General features: G+C 44.9%; 1 long non-coding RNA gene across 1 annotated transcript in view; it reads right to left on the bottom strand.

The window, feature by feature from the left end:
* Positions 1-6,889: 6,889 nt before the first annotated feature.
* Positions 6,890-8,389, bottom strand: part of LOC109369559 — a 3,271-nt gene continuing 1,771 nt past the window's right edge. The window contains exon 2 of the long non-coding RNA XR_004161004.1: positions 6,890-7,372. This is a non-coding gene — a long non-coding RNA (uncharacterized LOC109369559). The remainder of the gene's footprint in view (positions 7,373-8,389) is intronic.

The raw sequence follows: 8,389 nt of genomic DNA, 5'->3' as shown, positions 1-8,389 counted from the left end.
TTGAAAAGTGGTCACACATAACTAATGAGGTTCAACAAGGCCATGTGCTACACTTGGGTCATGGGTCCCCAGCACAAGAAAGATGTGGAACTGTTGGACTGTGTTCAGAGAAGTGCCACCAAGATAATCAGAGAGGTGAAGCATCTCTCCTATGAAGAAAGGCTGGGGGAGTTGGGGGTGTTCAGCCCAGAGAAGAGAAGGCTCCAGGAAGACATCATTGTGTCTTCCCATACTTAAAAGCAGCTTATAATTAGAAGGGAGACAGACTTTTTACACATTCTGATAGTGATAAGGGGAAATGGTTGTAAACTAAAAGAGGGGAGATTTAGATTTGATATTAGGAGGAAATTTTTCACTCAGAGAGTGGAGAGGCACTGGAACAGGTTGCTCAGAGCTGTGGATACCCCATCTCTGAAGATATTCAAGGCCAGGTTGGCTGGGGCCCTGGGCAGCCTTGATCTGGTGCCTGATTTAGAGGATGGCAGAGCAGCTGGAACTAGATGACCTATAATGTTCCTTCCAACCCAAGCCATTCTGTGATTCTGTGAAATCCAAGTGGATTCCTGGCAGGGAAATTAAAAAACATTTTTCTACACTAGAAAAAAAGAAATATATCTCAAGTTACAATTCTTTCAGAGGCTCACTGCAGGTTTTTAAAGCCAATTGCCAAAAGCAGCAGGAGCCACTGGCAATGTCATGAAGAATACAAAGCAGGATAGCTGAATCCAGACGTGCTTATTTTGGCTGAGATTTTAATCCTACTGTACTCGGGTCGAAAACTACATTTTCTCTGTCACCGATATTCATCCCAAAGAACATGAAAGGGCATTTCTAATCAGTACTACAAAACAAAAAACAAAAAACAAAAAACAAACAAACAAAAAAACAAAAAACAAAAAACCGGACAACATAATGTCAAAATATCAGAAAAGTACATTTCCCCCTAGATTATGGTCAGAGTTTTCTTCCCCTCCTGCATGGCTAATGTTATGAGAGTGCAGAAATTAGCAGGTCTAGCAAAGGAGTTGCATGGCCATGTCAAAATGGGTTGGCAATGCAAACTGTTAGTGATGATTAGCTTTTTAATGGCTGTGTCCATCAGTATGCTTGTGAGAAAGAGGTAATGATTGCTAGTTTGCTAGTTACAGTTACAGTGGTGATAAGCAGAGGTGGACTCTGTCACGATGGCCCACAGCCTTGCAAAAAGACGTGCCCAGAATTTAATTAGGAAACAGCAGCAACTTCCAACTCAGTCACTGCTTTAGAAGACAAGGAAATACATGAGTGAGCCAATTCTGAAATCTTCTAGTGTGTAAGCTATTTTGGAAGGATGAAGGGAATGAACAGGTCATATGTGGCATCCTAAAGCCCAACCAGTTACAAACAGCCTGCAAGTTAGAGCCAGATCCTTCTGGCCTCTTTCCATCTTTGCATCCAGGGATGTAAAAATTGGCCATCTGCCAAGGGTTAAAAGAGCAGTCTCCATCCTGTGTCATCAATCCATCACACAAGTTCTTTGCTAGGTTTCTCAAGCATCACCCTATTTCTTTCTAGGCCCTGGGCTTCTACTTCTTGCCAAGACATGCTGAAATTCTGAGTCGACTAAACCACTCAGGTGGATTTCAGATTTCCCAGCATCTCATGGGTATGCCTATGGGTGTAACCTAGAAGAGATCACTGTCCAGCTAAAGGGAATCAAAATAGCAAGGTTGGAACTGAAAAAGGACATGATGTGAAAGATGAGAATAAGCAAATCACACAGTGTTCTGTGTTGTCTGGGGGAAGCCTTGTAGATGGATGCCGTTGGATTGACCTCCAGGGCAAGGCTGGGAGTAGGATGCATCACCCTCCTTGTGTAGGAGTTCAGTTATGCAGCAGCAGAGGAGTCATAACCTATGGGTGCCTTCTGCCACTGAGAGGAATTTGGTAGCCCACACACTGCAAAAAGCTGAGCATTCATCAGTTAGAGTCTCACTTGCTTTACGATGTGTGCAGAAGGACTACCTTGTTTTCCAGCTTGTAATCCCATATCCTCTCCGGCTCTCTGCACTGCGGACCTTTAACATCCTAGCGTGCTAGGCTTTCCTTCCCAGCTCAATTCAGGCTGGTTTTCCTATGCTCAGTCTCCTCCTCCAGAAGCTGCTTTTCCATTGCACTCCTGAAGGAATGCCATTTGTACAGGGACCATGAGCTTGTTCTTCCAGCCACACCCAACTTTCAGTTGTTTGGCCCAAAAATGACGCTCCAGATCATGCCAGATTCTTATGGTATCAAGGTGAGTATGCAAGTCCTACATAACTTTCATGAAAGTAAATGTGTAGCCCTTGTCTGGAGCATAGGTTACAACCACTGCAGCCCACCCTAATCGTTAATGTAGCATTTGGTTAATCTTTTTCCTCCCTGGGAGAAGAGCAGAGAACTACAAGAATGTCTTTCTCCTGAAATTAACACCTGAAATTAACAGGTTGGAAAACCTTCCTGGAATACTTACTTTGCTGCTGGGCTCTCTACGTTTCCTGAAACACCACTGAAAAGGGAGTTGCTGTGCTGCCTGGATGTGGGAAAGGATGAAGAGGTAGAAGTGCCAGAACTCACAGGTTGAGTTAAAGACAGTTTACCAGGTAAATCAAAGCCACATTGTGCAAGCAAAGGAATTCATACACCACTTCCCATTGGTTGGCAGGTGTTCAGACCCAACGCTGGGCAGTATCCAGCTCTCTGCTCCTGGGGATGTTCATTGCACAGGCCACTTAGATTCCCCTCATCTGCTCACACTGCAGAGCTTATTTCTTTCCTCATCACCGTTTCCCTGGACATTTACCCAAGTGTACTCTGAATTTGTTTTGTTGATGTCTCAACCTATTTTGCCCATATGGCCAAAATATGGGTGTTCCACTGGGGCCAATACTTACTGTCCTGCTCATACTGGTCTCAGAACATGGATCCCCATGACAGATTATAAAGAAGAGCTTCACCTCTTGGGAAGAGGAAGTTATTCAGATCCTGTGAGATCCAGAATTCATTTCTAGCCCTGGGTGGCTGAATTTATTGCACATAGGTCACTTTGTTTAAGAAGATGTAACGTTAAAAAAACTTTCCAGACAAATCTTGAGAGGCAGGGCAATAAACTGATACCTAGCTTCCCAGATGCGCTTGGTATTTTTATTTCCCTCTGTTTCCTCACCTATGTGGTTTGCAACTAATTCCACAGTACTTTGTTATATGAGACATGTTTAAATATGTGATTTTTTTAAAAATAGAATTTCTTTGTAATGGCATCATACTTCACCATGACTAGTGAAGGCATAGATTAGATGTAACTGCAAACCAAAGCAAACAATTGCCTCTGGCCCGGGGCCACTGGTGCTAAGGAAGGCCAGGTTCTTGCAGGGAGACACTGTGATGAATGGCCCAGAATGAGGAAGATACAAAATGCAAAATCTGCTCCCACAAACAGCCAATCTTGAAGTATTGATCCCTGATGATAAATACCTTGACTTTTTGTGTAGCCTGGATTCTCAGTGGAGAACGTGCTAACTTCCTTATACGTTATCCAAGTTCCATTGCTGTTCCTTACCACACTTACTATCTTCAGCACAGCATGGCCGAGGGTCTGCTCCTTGCCTTCAAAGCCTCCTTGTAGCTATTCCTTCTCTGAGTACTACTCTGAGTACTACTCTGCATCTCTCATCAAGCCATGTTTCTTTGGTGGTCTCATGTCCCGTACCTCCACTCCACTTGCTTGGAGCTTTCTGCTCCACCAGCCAGTCCTCAGAAATGAAAGCACTCACCCTAAAACCAGCCTCATCTCTCCTGCATGGATCATACTCAATTGCCTATGAAGACTTAATGACGATTTCAGAAAGGTTTGTGCCATGAGGATGGGAAAAGTTCTGAAAAGCATACAGGCAGCTTCTGCATCCTTTCACCATCAAAAGTCCCTTCTTAGGCAAAAAGATGATGACACAAACAGCCCAAAACTTAGGCTGTTGACTGTACTGCCAAGCCTGTGCCAAGCTGTTTCTCTCTGGGTACCTCCAAGTACCACATGGTGAGTCTCAAACCATTTGGGTGCCAATGGTATAAGAAAAGAAGTAGAAGATACTGAGGAAAGGTGCACAATAATCATGCTTATAGAGACACGTAGCTTCAGGGTGGTACACAAAGAAAGAGATGCACAAGAGAAGGAAAGGAATGTCATTGACTGCTTGGTTTTGGCTGTGCTTATGGAAGCAGGACTTTGAGTAAATCCTTCCAGAGGACATTGGACAGATTGGTCAACTGCAAAGTCCAGCAGAGGGTCACTAACATGGTTAAGGCTGGAGAACATGGCATATGAAGAAATGCTGAAGCAGCTGGGCTTGTTTCACCTGGAAAAGAGAAGGTTTCTGGGGAATGTTATTGCTGCCTTCAGTTACGAAGAGGCTGAATATAGAGAAGATAGAACCAGACTCTTCTCACTTCAGAGGTGCTCATAGAAAACACAACAAGTGATTGTTTGCTGAAATTGCACTAGAGACACACCAGTTGGACTTAAGGAATGAAGCACATGCACAGTGTAGCCATGGGACAGGCACAAAGATATGTTAAGGGATCATCAGCCACGAGGACATCACCAACCAGACTGGATAAGGCTTTGATCAACCTGATTAGGTTAACTCCACAGTTAACCCTGACTTAGACAGGAGCTGGAGAGAAGAACCACAGTTGGCCCCTCTAGGTTACATCAGTCGGTCTGTCATTGTATGATGCTAACTTCTGACACTGGCACTTCTTTGCCCCACTTCATCTTAATTCAGTAAACAAGACTCAGAAAGTTGTTACTCTGATGCATTGCAGAGGAGGATCTGGACAGAGGCCACTGGGTTCATAGGGCACGAACAACTTGACCACTCAATCTTGCAGGGTTAATATCAGAATTGAATTCATGCAGGAATTTCAGTAGGGGATTGTGTGGCCATAGCATGTGAGGGATCATGGATTAAACATTTGCCAATTAATCCAGGTGACTCTCCTGGATAAAGACTTGTAGCCCTAGAGTCACATTCTGAACAAGGCTCCCACCCTTAGCTCCCACACATGGTATTGAGGTGGGGGTCAATGGCTAGAGGAGACTTGGCATTTTCCTGTGTGAAAAAAATGACTGTGAAGTCAGTAAAACTGTACTTCAGAAAGGAGATTGGAGCAGTGAGTCACATACCTACCCATGTTGTTGCATGGGATTGATGTGACAATGTCAGAGCAAGCAAAGAAGCGGTACAAGAGTCTTTGAAATGCACTAGCGAACAGATCATGCCGTTTAGAAAGCTGTTTTGTAACTGCAGATGTCCCAAGAACATTTTGTTCTTCTAAGGTACTGAGAGCAGAGCCTGGGGTTTAAACCCCTCCTTAAACGTACCTGAGCCAGTACTTCAGCCACCAGGCACTGATGTAAATGCAGACAGATTTGCCACCACCCAGCAAATCTGGGTGAAGAGAGGTGTTTCTGGATACATGATGCAGGAGTTAGCTGTGAAGTAAAGTAGAGCTTCTCTGGGTTGCAGCCCTGCCTTGGACCCTTACATGCCACCAAATTACCTTGAGTGACTTCTGGGCAGTTTGGCCTCTGAGTCACTCACACTACTGTGTACACGGGCTTGCAGTACTCCAGGAAATGGCATAAAAAGAGTGGACAAATACCCCACTGTCAACAGAGGTTGGTGGTAAGTTCTGTATTTCTCAGACTAAACATGGAAACAAGGGACAGGATAGCCGCAGTGAGCAACACAAAAAGTACAGCCATCCCTCCCTGGACAAGAGGAAGTGCATGCCTCCACGCTCTTGAATATCTGATAAAAGATCTTCGGATGACTTTATCACAAGCAGATTGTGAATGATTAACTAAGCATCACTGTTGTGGGGAATATTAAATAAAATACAAATTGATGGGAGGATCCAAAGTGTGATACCCTTTAAGCATGAACAAGGAAGTGAGCAGATGAGGATTGATTCCAAAGAAACCATAAATTTAAGCTATGCAAATAACCACCAGTTTAGGAGATTTCTTATTAACTGAATTATGGAATCAATGGAGAAGGCAGAGTGAGTGGTGGCACGTAGGCACAGGGATAGACGAATATCCTGACTCAGAACAGAATGATGCAAAAAGTGATAACCTGCAATCACAAAGTCTCCCACAGTCTTGATGCAGTGAGATAAAACTATCCAAGGTCTTGATTGTGACCTTATGGCTCAGATGTTGTCACGGAAATCCCTTTCTCCAGGATGGAGGACAAGTATTTTCATGCTTTTTTAAAATACTTGTTTTTTGAAATGTTGTCTAAGATACTGGTGGATCTGAACACGTGTTTTAGCATTTTCTTCTCTAATCAGACAGAAATAGAATTGTTAGGCTGACATGTGCAAGAAGCTTGAGAGGAATCCTGTTGAGCATGACTGCACCTCCCAGGGAAACATGGAGATCTCTTCTGGGGTAAATAATAAGGGAAATGAAAGAAACTGCATTGAGTGTAAAACCTGCTTGAGTTGAAATGGTCCAGAAGGGTGTTTCAGAACTTGCAAAGAAGAAAAATGCATGCTGAGTTTGCCTGATAGAAGTAAACTGATTCACGGTCATGTCAGCAAGGCACCTATCCTCTCACCTAGTAGGGGAACAACAATCCCCATCATCGACTTTTTAGGTAAAAATATTTTTGTTGAGCTGATGTAAAGTGAAGCTGCTCTGGCAATACAGACTGTTTTGCACTATAAACTTAGAATTATGACATGACCTTCATAGTACTGCTACTACCATGCTTGAGGGAAATATGCGTACCCGTTGTGGTCAGAAGTCGTCGATGCCTACCAGCTTTCAACAAAAAAAAAAGAAACAAAGAAACAACCAAGTCCTAAGTAGTTTTTATTTGGAGCTTGCTTTGGTTGGTGGTCAGAAGTTTGCCAGGTAGCAGTGAAAGGCAAATAACGAGAAATAGACCATGACATGAGCTTCAAAGCTTCTTTTAAACCAGGATTTCAGAGGAACTTTATAGCAGCTGGCCAAGACCTTGTGATATTTAAGGATTAGACCCACACTGGACAGCAAGTACTGTCAGAGAAAATACAGATGGAAAACATGAAGTGGAATCAGAAAAAAGCTGAAAAGAGGAGAGGAAAACGAAGCTGGAGTGCTGACAGCCATGGCAGGGAGGGGTGGAAGAGCTAAAGGGACGGGTTCTGCTTCAACAAAAAGCTGTTTGTCTGCACCAGCGCTGCCAAGGAACTGCCTTCCTTCACATCCTGCAGTGGGGCAGGGAGCAGAAGCTGTCCAGCCACATGGCTGTGCTGGCAAAGGGCATCGCTGCACCTTGAGAAGAGCCAGCACCACCAGTTCCTGCTGGAAGAAAAGAACAAACTTTCAGTCTGCTGGGTTATTCAAAGCACAGCTTAGGCTGCATGGAAATCATTAGCATCCCCAGACGTGCTTAATTCTGGGCAACTCCACTTACTCAGGGTTTTCCTTGAAAATCAGTGGGTAGAATCATAGAATCTCCAAAGTTGGAAAATATCTCCGAGATCATCCAGGCCAACTGTCCACCTACCGCCCGTATTTCCCCACTAACTCATGTCCCTCAGTACAACAGCTAAACATTTCTTGAACACACCATGGCCTGTGCTGGAGCACAGCTTGAAGGCTGGCTACAACATGTCCCAAAAAGGAGCCACAAGCAGGTGCCTCCAGCAAATAAGCACATTTAGGAGAAGACAGCCACTCACTGTCTTTCTGCAGTTTGCAGAAGTGCAAATACTGGGGCTTCATCAAGGGAGGAGTACTGCTGTGTAAACGCTGAGTAACACGTCCTGTCACGGCTTCCCTTGCACACGCTGCTTCCCCTGCCCCTGTAACCACAGGTCAGCTCCACTGATTCCACCCTGCCTCCAACAAACATCGCTGGGAACAACAGATACAGCTGACCCCGATGCAGAAACGTGTCAGCCCTTGCCTGCCTGCCAGGTAAAAAAAGGAAAGGAAGTTCAGAGGTACTCCCATTCATGCAAGCAAACAAATGCAGCAGGAAGAAGTAACAACATGAGGAGTTCACGGTATTTTTAAATGGTTCTGGCAACGCTGCACAACACATCCCGACTGGTTTGTTTTGTTTTTCAAAGGCAGAGTTTTTAAAGGCAGCCCAAGTTCGAAAACTCTCAGCTTCGGGCTGCTTGGGAACACTGGTGTGAATGATCCGGAGATCTCAGCCTGCAAAGGGTCTCAGACAGAACACACCCCTGCCTCCTCCAGGGCCTGAAATATCGAGCTCTTCCCTGGAGCCCATCTCCCCGCGGGGAAGCGGTGCGCAGACGCCGTGTGGCCGCAAGGCCCCAGGCCTGCCGCCCGCTGCCCGCACCGCGCGGC

This window comes from Meleagris gallopavo, chromosome 12 (genome assembly GCF_000146605.3).
Source record: "Meleagris gallopavo isolate NT-WF06-2002-E0010 breed Aviagen turkey brand Nicholas breeding stock chromosome 12, Turkey_5.1, whole genome shotgun sequence".
NCBI classification, from domain to species: Eukaryota; Metazoa; Chordata; class Aves; order Galliformes; family Phasianidae; genus Meleagris; species Meleagris gallopavo.
This window is presented reverse-complemented; position numbering and strand designations above follow the sequence as displayed.